The 13,039-nt window shown below is 31.8% G+C and overlaps 1 protein-coding gene across 2 annotated transcripts in view; it reads left to right on the forward strand.

Moving 5' to 3' along the window:
* Positions 1–13,039, forward strand: part of LOC111613185 (N-acyl-phosphatidylethanolamine-hydrolyzing phospholipase D-like) — a 45,978-nt gene that overhangs the window by 455 nt on the left and 32,484 nt on the right. The window lies entirely within an intron of this gene.

The raw sequence follows: 13,039 nt of genomic DNA on the forward strand, positions 1-13,039 counted from the left end.
ATTTCCGTAAACTCCCGGTTCGCGGGAATGGGGTTCGAGTTTTATGGACGGGAACGATGCTTCGTAGTCGCGTACCGTAAAATGTTCCGTTTTGAATCCGTCCTCGACCGGAGCTACGGTTCCGACGCTGCCGCGCGTATTTGCATTGGCAAAAGTCCGTAAGATTGGCCGAAAGTTACGTATACGGTAGTGGATGAGACTACTACTACTACCGCTATTAAAATGGAGAGACTACTTAACGTGTATGTCGATTGATATCTAGAGGAACGTACGTATGCTGTCGCTAATCCAAATGAGTTCTTCAAAAACTACGAGATCTTAATAATTTGATGGTGGCGTATTTCACGGAATGTGACTATGAAAAATTGTTCCCGTCCGTAAACTCTGGTGCCTGCTCTAGGTGTGGTATGACTAAACGGTGTGGTCGAGGTTCGTTCGGAGTACCGAGAGTAAATGGACACGAAATTTACACTAGTATATCGATTGGTGGGCCTGGGACTTACCGAAACTTTTCGCAGGGGATGCAGATAATGGCTAGAGCTGGTACTGCTTCTGTCGACTATCATTTTGTTACATTTTTATGTTATTTTTGTTTAATTATTCTTGATAAAAGATTTATCAACAAATAATATTCAAATAGTATTAAAAGTTTTTGCCGTTCGTAATATTATATATAGAATATAACTTCATGCGCATCGGGGTGTGTATAATAAATAAATAAAACCTACTTACTCGAGCTTCTAACCGGTGTGTAGAAATGTATATAGATTTTTGAAAATATTAACTATGATGCAAATTTATTTAGAGGTCATCTTCTGAATATTTTTATTAATTTTTTTCCTCTAATAATTGAAGAGTTTGCTTTGAATAAAGCAATATTTGATGCCATCTAAAATGTTTAATGTTTTCTAGCAAATTATTTTATGTAAGGCTGTTCGTAAATGACATCCACATTGGAGGAGAGGGGGTTAGACCAGGAGAAAGGGTGTGTCTGTGGTGTCTGTTTATTTCATTAAATTTTAAACAGTTTATGCACTTTATTATATTCATTTAAAAATTTCTTGTATGTTTTGTTTTTAAATAAGGTATCTATTATTCATAAAGTGATAAAGGTTTTAAGGGGGTTGAGTTTTGTTGGATATCCAAAAAGAGGAGGGGTGTTATGGAAACTTGGACAAACTGGAATAAAAGTGGGAGGGTGAGTAAAAATTTCAAGAAAAATGTAGATATAGTTTATGGATAGCTCCTAATCAAAACAATTTTCATTTATGGTATATTAAATCATTATTCATTTAAGAACTCTGAAATTATAACTTAGTTTCTTTATTTAAAAATTCAAAGTTCTTGAGTTAACGTTCAAGAAATAAATAATTTTTGGATTAAAATATTCATAATATATGATTTTTTATTATATTTTGAATATTAGTTATAAACCAAGGACCTGAATGTTTTAAGATGTAGATTATGTAATTATAGATTTTATTCATCATAAAAAAATACATAATTACAAATATTTTTTAATGCTATAATAGGCTATTTTCTGATTAAAAAAAAAAAAGTATTTTGAATAGTTAATCTCAAATATTACATGGACTACTAATCTTAAGAAGACACCTTGAAGATATTAAAGTATAATATATAGTTTAAAGACATTCAAAAACTATTATGATTTCTAATTGAAACTTTTTGTCATAAAAATACTGTGAAGTACTTAGTTTAAATAATATAAATATGAACGTTTATTTTTATATTAGCAAAGTTCAAATAATACATTAACATTCATATAATATTAATAATATATAATAATATATGGGAACATCCAGAAACCATGTATCCCAATGTTTTTTAAATGACCTCCAAATGATCCTTACCCTTAAAACTCTGTAGTCTAAGGAAGCTGAACTCCCAAATAATTTAAACACCAAGTATTAGAATAGCAAAAGTTTTTTTTTGTTTTAACTCCCTCTGAACAAGCAAAAATACACAAAACAAAAAAAACAGTAGATCAGTCACAGAAAACAATTTTAACAGTTTTAAGTTCAGTGGCTAATGTTTTCTCTGTTTTAAATGTTTCAGTTCTTTTAAGTTTTAGAATTTGTATTATACTATTATAATTATTCACATAAAAACTATAAAATATGAATTTTTAATGCTATTGTGTAACTATATTATATTTCATCTCTTATTAATTTTTTTATAATAATGAGTTAAATCAAATACAGTAATCCCTCCATTTATGTAAATTTACTTTATTACTGTGGTTTAAAATGTTTTAAATTTTAAATAATTAATATTATGGAAATAAGTGATAATTACATCAAAAAGTGTGGTTCTTGTTATCAGTAATCTTTTATATAAAGGTATATTTAAAATGCTTTAGTTAAAACTTTTCTATTTCAATAAAACACTGTATTTGAGAATATAAAACAGATTCCTATTTTAAACAACTCTGTAAGGTTCCATTTATGTGGTTTATATTTACATTCTGTTTTTGTGGAACTAATTACTTGCATCAATGGAGGGATTATTATAATTACAATTGTGTAATTGTATCGACTAGCACTGCTGTTGTATCACCAGTTCTTGATCAGTATTGCTGATTTATTGTCTCTTGCTCAACATTGCTTCTGCGAATATATGTTAAGGCATTATGAGTGTAGTTGGAAGGCCAGCAGCATCTACAGCAGTGTGTGGACTCCAGATGAAATCCCAACCTGTCATGAGCCTTAGGATCAAAGAAGGAGAAGTTTCTGCTAATATTTTCCCTAATATGATTCTCCACATGAATGACATCATGTCTATAAAACACTTTCAACAGATATTCATCTATATTTCAATTTAGAATAATTTTTTTTAAGAAGCTACGCTATATGTCCAGATGGTCCTGTATCCCTCCTCTGTTATAGTGGCCTTGATAACCACTGACTTATTCCCTATTTTCTTCAACTGGACTATGTGGTTTGTGGATATCCCTATTACAAAATATAATAAAAAGTTATTTTAATTGACAATTTATTATTAAAATTTATTTTATCATATACAAAATAACAAAGAAATTTTATTTTTAAGAATTATTTTGATTATATGGGAACTGATTAAATAATTTTATAAGGTATTTATCAATACAATAACTTTTTAATTTAGTGTAAAAAAATTTGTAATTCTTGACATTGGTTATATCTAAAGGTTCTTGGTTAATTAAACCTAGGATTTTTGTGTTTTAACTTTTTTATTGGCACAAAAGAATATTTATTATTCCTTCTACAAAGTATGTCTACTAAGTTTGGAGACTGAATTTATAAAAAAGTTTTTGGAAGAAATTAGTATTAGTTTTCACTTCTCTGTGATCTATACTAATTTTTGTACACTCCAGTAATTTATGTAGGCATTCATGAAAGGGTCTTTTGGAAATATTGTTTAGTTTCCTCCTCTTGGCCTCTTGGATTTTCTAAATTGACTGAAATTGTCACCCTTTTTTTTTTGCTTTAAAAGAGCAACAATTTCAGTCAACTGGGGCTGGGTCTGGTGAATCCTAACTGACCACTTCCTGTTTCCAAATTAAAATTTCCTTTGAAAGGCAAACAATTGCATAAATCCACAAGGTTATAATGAAGAGACTACACAGTATTCCAAAAAAATCCTTTCAGGAGTGCATACATCAATTACTAAAGCATGCAGAAATTTGTATAGATTATGGAGGAGTCTATTTTGAAAACTGATACTAAATTGAATCATTTCTGTCAAAAACTTGTATGAATTTAGTTCTGAACTTTGTAGTTGCATCTTGTATTTTCAATAAAATTAGCTCTTTAGACAGAATTAGATAATCTAATAAATAGAGCAGTGTTTTTCAACCTGTGGGTCGCAACCCCCAGGGAGGTCGCGAAGCCTTATACGGGGGGTTGCAGGTAGAAGAAAAAGACAAGTGTTTGTAGATCCTACACTACATTAAAAAAACTACAATTTCAGTGAGAATTACGGCCCACCCCGGAAAATGATAGCGGAAAAAGTGTTGATCTGATTTGCAAAAAGAAATAAAAAATAGAAAAGTAGAAGCTGAAATTTGAGGTCCTAAAAAAAAAAAGTCAACAGTTCACTGTGCCTAATGTTATAATTAAAGGAAGTTTCATACTTTATGTGTGTTAAATTATTGTCAATTCTTCTGAAATTTTCATTTTAATCAAGAATAATTTGTCTCAACAGAAAGAAAATTAAAATACATAGTTTTTAAAATCACTGATATAGTTTTAATATGGACCTAGGGGGGTCGCCAGAATTTTTTAACTTGTAAAGGGATTGCGTATTCAAGAAGGTTGAAAAACACTGAAATAGAGTATAACAATTTGCAGGGCTTATCACACCAAGGCCGACAGAAAGAAGGACCAGAACTTTTATAAAAAAGGGTTGGTGAAGGGGACTGAACATGGGACTGAAGCTACATGAGGGGTCAATTGATATTGTTTTCACTTAACCTTGAAACGGATGCTGAACAGATGTGGAAGTATAGTCACGTCACTTTGTAAAATGCACTGTGACAGAGCAGTTGACTTCACAAAGTCTTATAGATCAGATGTATTTTGTTTGTGTTAAAATCTGGAGACCAATTGGTTTTAATAAGAGTAAGTTCATTGTTAGCTTCCTTCCTTTTTTTGTGTGTTTTAATATACTTAATAATATTTATTATTAATAGTGTAACCGTCTACCAGAATTTGGAAAATGTAGGAGAAACTAAGACATTTACTGGTCCCAGATAATATGTTATACCACATTGTCATTGTATTCAAATTTATACTTGATATTTTAGTTTTTAGTGTATGGGTTATAGTGAGAAATTGTAAATGCAGTGCACTGCATATGTTGGTTATTCTGTTGTATTGGCTGGTTATTGGTGTTGTAATTGTTAAGTTGTTACCATGTGTTTGTAAGCTGATGAGGGGTCCTTGTACCCGAAATGCATACTTACCTAAATTTGAAATGTGATTATTAAAGACCCTTTTTTATAAAAGTTCTGGTCCTTCTTTCTGTCGGCCTTGGTGTGATAAGCCCTGCAAATTGTTATATCCTATTTATTAGGTTATCTAATTCTGTCTAATTTATAGTCGTGGGCAAAAAGTGTTGTTTATTATTATTAAAATTTGCTCTCCTGAAATTTCTCTTACTTGATAACCTTGACATGATTAAGCTCTGAAAACACTCCATCTCTGTTGCTAATGGCTAAATTGTTTTTACTCCTCAGGCTACAAAGGATACTTGTATAGCAAACAAAACTAGTCTAACAACTTTTCAATTGGCCAATTTCATTTTTTAACAGATTATAATGGAAGGTTAAGGTGTTTTGTTGTAAACTTGGAGTGAGATTTTTGATGTTTAATTGGAAATATTGATAAGTGTTTATTTTTAGCATTTTATGATATATTTAATTGTAATTAATTAATTTTATTTTTAGATTTTTTGCAAACATTTTATAAATTGCATAAAATTTTATAAAATAATTTACATATTTGGCATTCTTCTATTTTGTTATCCATGAATGCTATGATATAGTTGCAACAACTGTAATTAATGAAAATGGAATTGTGCATTCACCATTCACATCATGAATGATGGTTGAAACAATGTTACATTGCATATGGATGACAAAACAGAAGAGCAGAATAGAGAGCAAAAAAATAATTTATGTGGTTTAGCTAATAAAGTAAAAAATTCTTAATTATGATAATGCTATTAGTTTAAAATATAGATTTTATGTTAAAATTTAATTTATTATTTATATCTTTTATTTAATATGTCTAGTTTTATACAGTAAATCTCAAAATATATTTTTATTGCATTAAGTAGACTTTTTCAGTAAGATGCTTCAGAATAAATCAGGGATACAGATGCAATATTTCTATTCTCTAAAGTGATAGTATTGTATATGAAAACAATCATTTTATACATTTTTCTTAATTAATTAAATATAATTAACAAAACAAAATATTTTTAATGCAAAATGTATTCATTATTTTTATATTTTTATTTGAAGGTAGATTTAAAAGCTGCAAAAAATTTGATTTTTTCTATACCATTATAAAATTATCTACAGAAGTTCTTTAAAATTAAAATATACTAATCATGGCCAATCTGATTAAAATCTAGTTCTTCATAAATCTTATTAGTAAAGTACAGGTTAAACCTTACTAGTTTGTCAGCTTCAATGGTTTGGGATGGTGATTTGAATCCGGGAGTCGTTAGTTTGTACAACCACTGCTTGGCCAGTTGTGAAGTGTTATCAATATAAAAAAAATCTAGCAATGAGTTGCATAATTTTCCTGGTTATGAAATTTTATTTAAAAAATAATAGTTTTAATTATTCTAAAATGTCAAAAAATGCTTAATTATGAGGGTAAAGATGAGTTTTATAAAAAAAAAAATAAATAACTGTAAATGCTAACAAGTAAAATCTACATTAAGTCCAACCCTACTTGAGGTATGACATGTGACCACCCTCTATCTCTCCACCCCTAAGGGTCCATTTACACGCAACAGTGACATGACCATGCAGTGTCTACTCAGTGCAGTGATTTTTTGCCAGTGGGAAATCGTTGACCTAGTTTTAAATCACCCTCCAGACTTGTTCGTCGCAGTGCCAACTGCATGGCACTGCGACGAACAAGTCTATTTGTTTGCCATTGGCGTGACCATATCATGGAAATACATTTGATTAGAACGATATTTTCATTGATGGTAAATTTTGTTTTCCAATGGATGATAAACATTTAATTGAAATTGTGCATCAACACCCTGTTCTATTTGATTTATTTCATTCAAAATACATGGAAATTGGGTACAAAATAAATATTTCTGTTTTATGTAATAAAATTTGAAATGCATGTTGGGACATTCAAAAATATTAAAAAAAATATAGATTCGTCATCTATTAATTTTTTATAAAAAGTATGAAACTCCCATTCTGTTGATCTTTTTATCCATGCTTGATGTACTCAATTGTGGCACTTTCTTAATTGCATTTCTTTTTTCTTCATCCAAACATATAGCTATCATAGCCAATTCATCTTCAGAAAAGTCCATGACTACTCACCGACAGCATGGTCACGTCACTGTTGTGTGTAAATCTCATCACTTTGCCATGCCAGACATCACTGTTACAAAATGATCACTGTGCTGGCATGTCACTGTTGTGTGTAAATGGACCCTAAACCTTTCACCATCAAAATTTAATAGAATCAATGCCTCTTGTACAAAAGTTGCTGTACCAAGTTTTGTGTTTTAATCTTTACCCCATTTTTAAATATTAAATGAAATAGATGCCAACACACACACACACACATCCATGAAATTTTGTTTTACTTTTTTGGGTTCAGGAAGTCTTAGTGGAGATTTGCAAAAGCTCAGAGGGTGAAATTTGACATGATTCCTGTTGTAACTTGATCTGGGCATCAAGTCAAGGTGGAAATTCAAACATACTTTTCTTTTGTCTGAGAGAGTCCTTGTGTTGTTGTCACCCCAGTCAGTTGTATTCCAGAGTGAATAAAGTTAATTGTTAATTAGTGACGTGTTTTTATGTGAAACAGTGTCAAAAACAAAATCTATATAAAATTGGCAATGAGGATTAAAATAGAGATGTACCAGTGGAAATTACAATTTGAGATCAAAAGCCAGAAATTTCGATCCCAGGAACATCAACAAGTGCAGTTCATTTCAAACCATTCAAGATGGACAGCCAGTGGAAAGCATACAAGGACTGCTTTAATTTTTGCTTGAAGGCAAACCAGATTGAAAAGACCAAGATAAGTGTGCTCTATTTTTTACTGTGTGTGGTGAAACTCTATACAAACTTGTAGTAACACTCATAGTCCCAAAAGAAACGCAAAAGAAACAAGTTAACTTCAATGAAGTACTTAATGCTCTTGATAGCCATTTTAACCTGAAACCTAGTGAAATCATCAAATTGTTCAAATTTAACCAGAGGTTGCAAAAACTGGGAGAAAGTATCAACAATTATGTTGTTAAACTATGGAAAATTGCAATGAATTACAATTTTGGTGCCTCACTAGAGCATATGTTAAGAGATAGGCTAGTAGCTGGTTTAAGGAATAAAGGAATATAACATGTGTTATTGGCAAAAACGGTCACTACTTATAAGGCCATTTTGGATGCAGCAGTGGCAGCATTTAAAGATGTTAGCCAGCTTGGGTCAGACAGAAACAACACCCAGGTATATAACTTAAAGGCAGAAAATGAGCTGGCCATATTATGCTGTTTTTGGTGCACCAGGAATCATAACCCGAATAATTGCTGAATTGCTCAGGTAATATGTAAATTCTGAAGAAACAAAGGGTACATAGAAAAAGCATGTATCACAAAACAAAAGAGTGGAAGAAGAAAAATTCCAAACCAGGGAAGAAACCAATTTGGGGCACAATGGAAAGAGGTGTGGTGATTCTTGTAGCGATGTGTGATGGGTTCCGCGAACAGACCGACACAAAATAAAAGAAACGAATTAAATAAAATAAAATCCGGTTCCCTTTTATTATCGCCAGAAAGAATCGAAGCAGGTTCTTTATGGATCCCAACTTCTCGAGTACAAACACTCGTACAGGCTTGCCGTCTATTACAACAAAGATATCACGTGCTATATGTGACCCGACAATCAAGCGCGTGTAGATCTAAAACTAGAACTTAACCTACTTATAACTATCGAAAGAAAGATTAGATAGGAGAGAAGATAGAACAAGACAGAAATACCCGGGTTTCCTTTCCTAACGTACGTATAATACTGGGGTGAGATACCACTCTTTGTTTTCGTCGTGACTCCTTTGGTCGTCAGCGTCCTTTCTTTTCCTTGCACCACGTGTCCCTTCTTGACTCTCCGTAACACACTCACTTCACGCACTCTCACGCTGCTCGAGGACGATCCTTTCTACCACCTTGCCTTCTCTCGTCCTGGTACAAGAATGAGTTCCCTTTCCTTCCTGCAAGACCCCCTGGGTCTTCCTCCTATTGTTCACCGGGCTTTTCTTCGAAATTGTAATCCCACCCAAAGGGTAAGCGGATTAGAAGGGAAAATTTAGAAAATAATCAAGATAAAGAACAAAAGAGTTTCTAAGACTAACTTATATTACATAGAAAACTATAAATTATATGGCCGATGGCCACAGAGGTATCTAGCCAGAGAGCCAGCATACATCGATTGGAGAACATAAAAATTTGACATCCAACCAGATAGAGGAATATACATCTCTATTCAAAATATGTGGAAGTAGGATATCACCCTTAAAAATCTTAATCAATACCAAATTAATTGAAAATATACCAGTCATGATGGAAATTGATTCAGGAGTTGGGTACACTGTAGTGAGTGAATGGACCTTAAAAGAAATTAAAATCCAGTGAGACAAGTTATAACCAGAAGAAGTCAAATTACAGACATGGGCAGATCAGAATCCAGAGGTAGTGGGTACTACAATGGTGAGGGTGCAATTTAATTAAAGGAAAATCTGCCATTGTTAGTGATTAAAGGAAATGGACCGGGACTTGTTGGAAGAAATTGGTTTGAACCATTAGGAATCAGAATAGACGCACTATATCACCAACATAATGCAGATGATCTAATGCAAGAATTCCAGCATTTATTCAATAATTCAGAAATGGGTTTATTTAGAGGTGAGGCAGTCAGTTTAGCAATAAATAAAGAAGCAAAGCCTATTTTTATGTAAGCAGGACAGGTTCCTTTTGCATTGAGAACAAAGGTAGAGCAAGAATTGAATTGACTTCATCAATTAGGAGTTATAGAACCAGTTACAACTTCCAAGTGGGTCACTCCTTGTGTGAGATCCGGAATTTTTGTAACAGAAATCCTGCTCTAACGAATTAGAAAAAAAAATGATCTTAGCCGGGAATGTGTAAACCTTCCTGTCATAACTATCAACATCCATTGTTCTCTGCAGAACTTGCAGCTCATCTTGCAGAAAAGTTTACAGTTAACATTCAACTTTCTTCACTTGTTTTAAGTCCCTGGAACACCTATAACCTTTAACTCATGAACATCCGATTACGTGATGGAAATTCCCCACAAAAAGCTATAAAAGACAGTTCTTACCCCCTCTCGGGGAGTCTCTTAACGAACGCCAGACCGACGACATCGCGCCGATTCTCCGAACCCGCCAAATTCCAATCCATGAGCGTCGATAACACATCATCGCCAAAGTCGCAAATTTTTTAAATTTGTGCTCTTGTGGATAAAAGAAACCTTTATTTGAACATTTAAGTGCCTCCACGGATTAAACAGACCAAGGAACTCTATAAGAGGTATGAAAAGCGGAAAACTCTCTCGAGATATCAAGCGGTTTAAAAACGAAATTTGTGTAGTCTATGTCTAATTCGCTTATTTTAATAAATTGTTGTTATATTGGTTAAATATGGTAGACTCCTTTACTCAATCACGCTCTTCACCTTATCGTCGACCCCAAAATTCTCTCCCTTCACTCACCTGACGTGACATCCTGACTAGTGATGCAAGCCGGGAGACCCTTACCTCTCCCCTGCGGTTCACACTTGCAAAACAAGATGGAAGTGTATGTACATTTATGTAGAGATTACTGCTGCACTATAAACAGAGAGGCAATAAAAGTAGATGTATACCCATTGCCAGCCATTAACAATATACTTGCTTCATTATCTGGTGGAAAGATATTTACCAAGCTTGATTTCAAGACAGTTGCCATAATTTTCCATGCTGAAATGGACTGTTTGGCTTTCACTTTGGTTGACAAAGATGTGTGTCCCATTCCATTGACTGTTGCTTAGACTCAGGAGTCATGTGAGAAATCCAAGTCTCATCTCCTGTAATGATGTGGTCCAACAATTCATCTCCTTTTTGATCATATCGAGTCAAAAACGATAAAGCACTGCCCAATCTTTTTGTTTTATGATTATCAGAAAGCAGTCTTGGAACCCACCAAGAACATAATTTTCGATAATTCAGTTTCTCCAAAACAATGGTATACAAAACTGATCTTGAAACCTGTGGAAATTCAATTGATAACATTGAAATTGTGAATTGTCAGTCCTCTCGAATTTTGTTATTCACATCACAAACCAAATCTTCAGAAATCAGAGAAGGTCGGCCAGGGTGTGGCTCATCATGCATATTAACCTGCCTTCCTTGAACATTCTCACCCGCTTTCGAACTTTGCTGTCAGTCATAGCATTATTATCATAAACTTCACAAATCTGACAGTGAATTTCTGCTGCTGCCAAGTTTTTTGCACTCAAGAATCGAATAACAGATCATATCTCACAGTCAGTGGGCGACTCAATTTTCTTAAACTTTCTTATTATAAACTTTTACAGCTCAGCACACAGACAGATGATACGACTGCAAATGGTGTCTAAATGTGTGCAAAGCATGCTCAAAGCAGACGCACCTACGCACATCATTCTCACTCTCATTCACAAATGGACCTTATTTAAAAAGTAGCCCTTGTATTTCTTCAATAAAGTAACTTTTTCTTAAATTCACTTTACAACAGTGTTTGACAAGGCATATGAACTACCAAATGAAAAAATGGCATTTTTTTTAATCCTATAAATTATACTAGATATTATTTTAAAAAAGAAATATTTTTGTGGTTTTTCTTATAATTTTCTATTATAATTATTTTTATTTGAAAAAAATTTTTTAATACAGTATTTCACTTTCCTTGTTACTTGTTAATTTTATGCTACTAGATTTTATCTAGTAGCATAAAATTAACATTAGAATAACTTAAATATGACATCTGCAATTTTTTTACTGTCTAAACAAAATGTATTGCTTTCTGTTGAAATTATATAAAATAATTTCTAATTACACTGAGTTCATAACTTGATGTAACCAAACATTTTGAAATAAAACATATTTTAGTTTTTTGGATTCATTACAAAATAAATAAATTATATTAATACATTAAAATTGAAAGTTTTTTTTATCATTATGAAAACAATATTAATTTTTAAATCATTTATTGCAGACAGTCAATGAATAAATCATTATTAATACATCCCTAACCATAATTTATTTTTAAAACATTTAAATTTTTAATATTACAATTACCTATAGAGATTTTATAAATCTTTAATTAAAATTGTAATAGAACAATTATATTATCTATTAGATTTATAAACGTTTTAATACAATGTAATAACTTTAATCAATACTAGATTTTTTTTCTAATGAGGATTTTAGTATGTGATATAAAGAATGTTATAGGCTTATTGTTATTATGAAAGTGTAATAAGCAATATAAAATTGAAAATGCTGAAAAATTTATATATGGTATTTGAAAAGTTGGTTTAATAAAATAATAATAAAAATTTATGTTTTTGTGATTAATATATTACAGTATGGCTGTATTAATCTAAACAAATTGAGACAGCGGAAGCTTGCATTAATGAAAAGTTTGGATTAACAGGGATTATATGATGGCATACAGTACAAAATATGCTTATTATTCTTATCTTACACTGTAGTAAAAGATACACAATGTTTTAACAGTTAAGGAAATTTAAAGATACAATTTAAAAATATTTTCACACACAACACAACACAACACTACTTTCTTTATAAAGTACAATTAACATGTATTTTATAAAGAACTTAAAACTACGTCTAAAGTACTATATAGTGTATAGAAACAAAAATTTTTAAAATCACAATACACTAAAATAATCAGAAATTTTTTGTGTTTTACTCTATGCCTAAAGCTTGAAAGATTTTTCTTGTAAACAATGGAATAACAAATGTTCTGGGAGGGTGCTACAATTGTTTTCAGTTCATTGCAGTAGTTTTTCTGAACAACTAGCTGTGTCTTTGTGTGAAACTGGTTAGAACTGTTGTTAAGTCACATAGGGTCACAGAAAAAATAAGCAGCATTGTTTAAAATGCATGAATTATGTTTTCTTTACATGTGATCTGCAAGTGTACAGTTGATAAGTCTATTATTTTAGTTAAGGGAATGGTAGAAACTGTTTGGATTAATGTGATCATACAACTGTA

Source organism: Centruroides sculpturatus, unplaced genomic scaffold (assembly GCF_000671375.1).
Source record: "Centruroides sculpturatus isolate CEXI.00-Female unplaced genomic scaffold, Cexi_2.0 scaffold1858, whole genome shotgun sequence".
NCBI classification, from domain to species: domain Eukaryota; kingdom Metazoa; phylum Arthropoda; class Arachnida; order Scorpiones; family Buthidae; genus Centruroides; species Centruroides sculpturatus.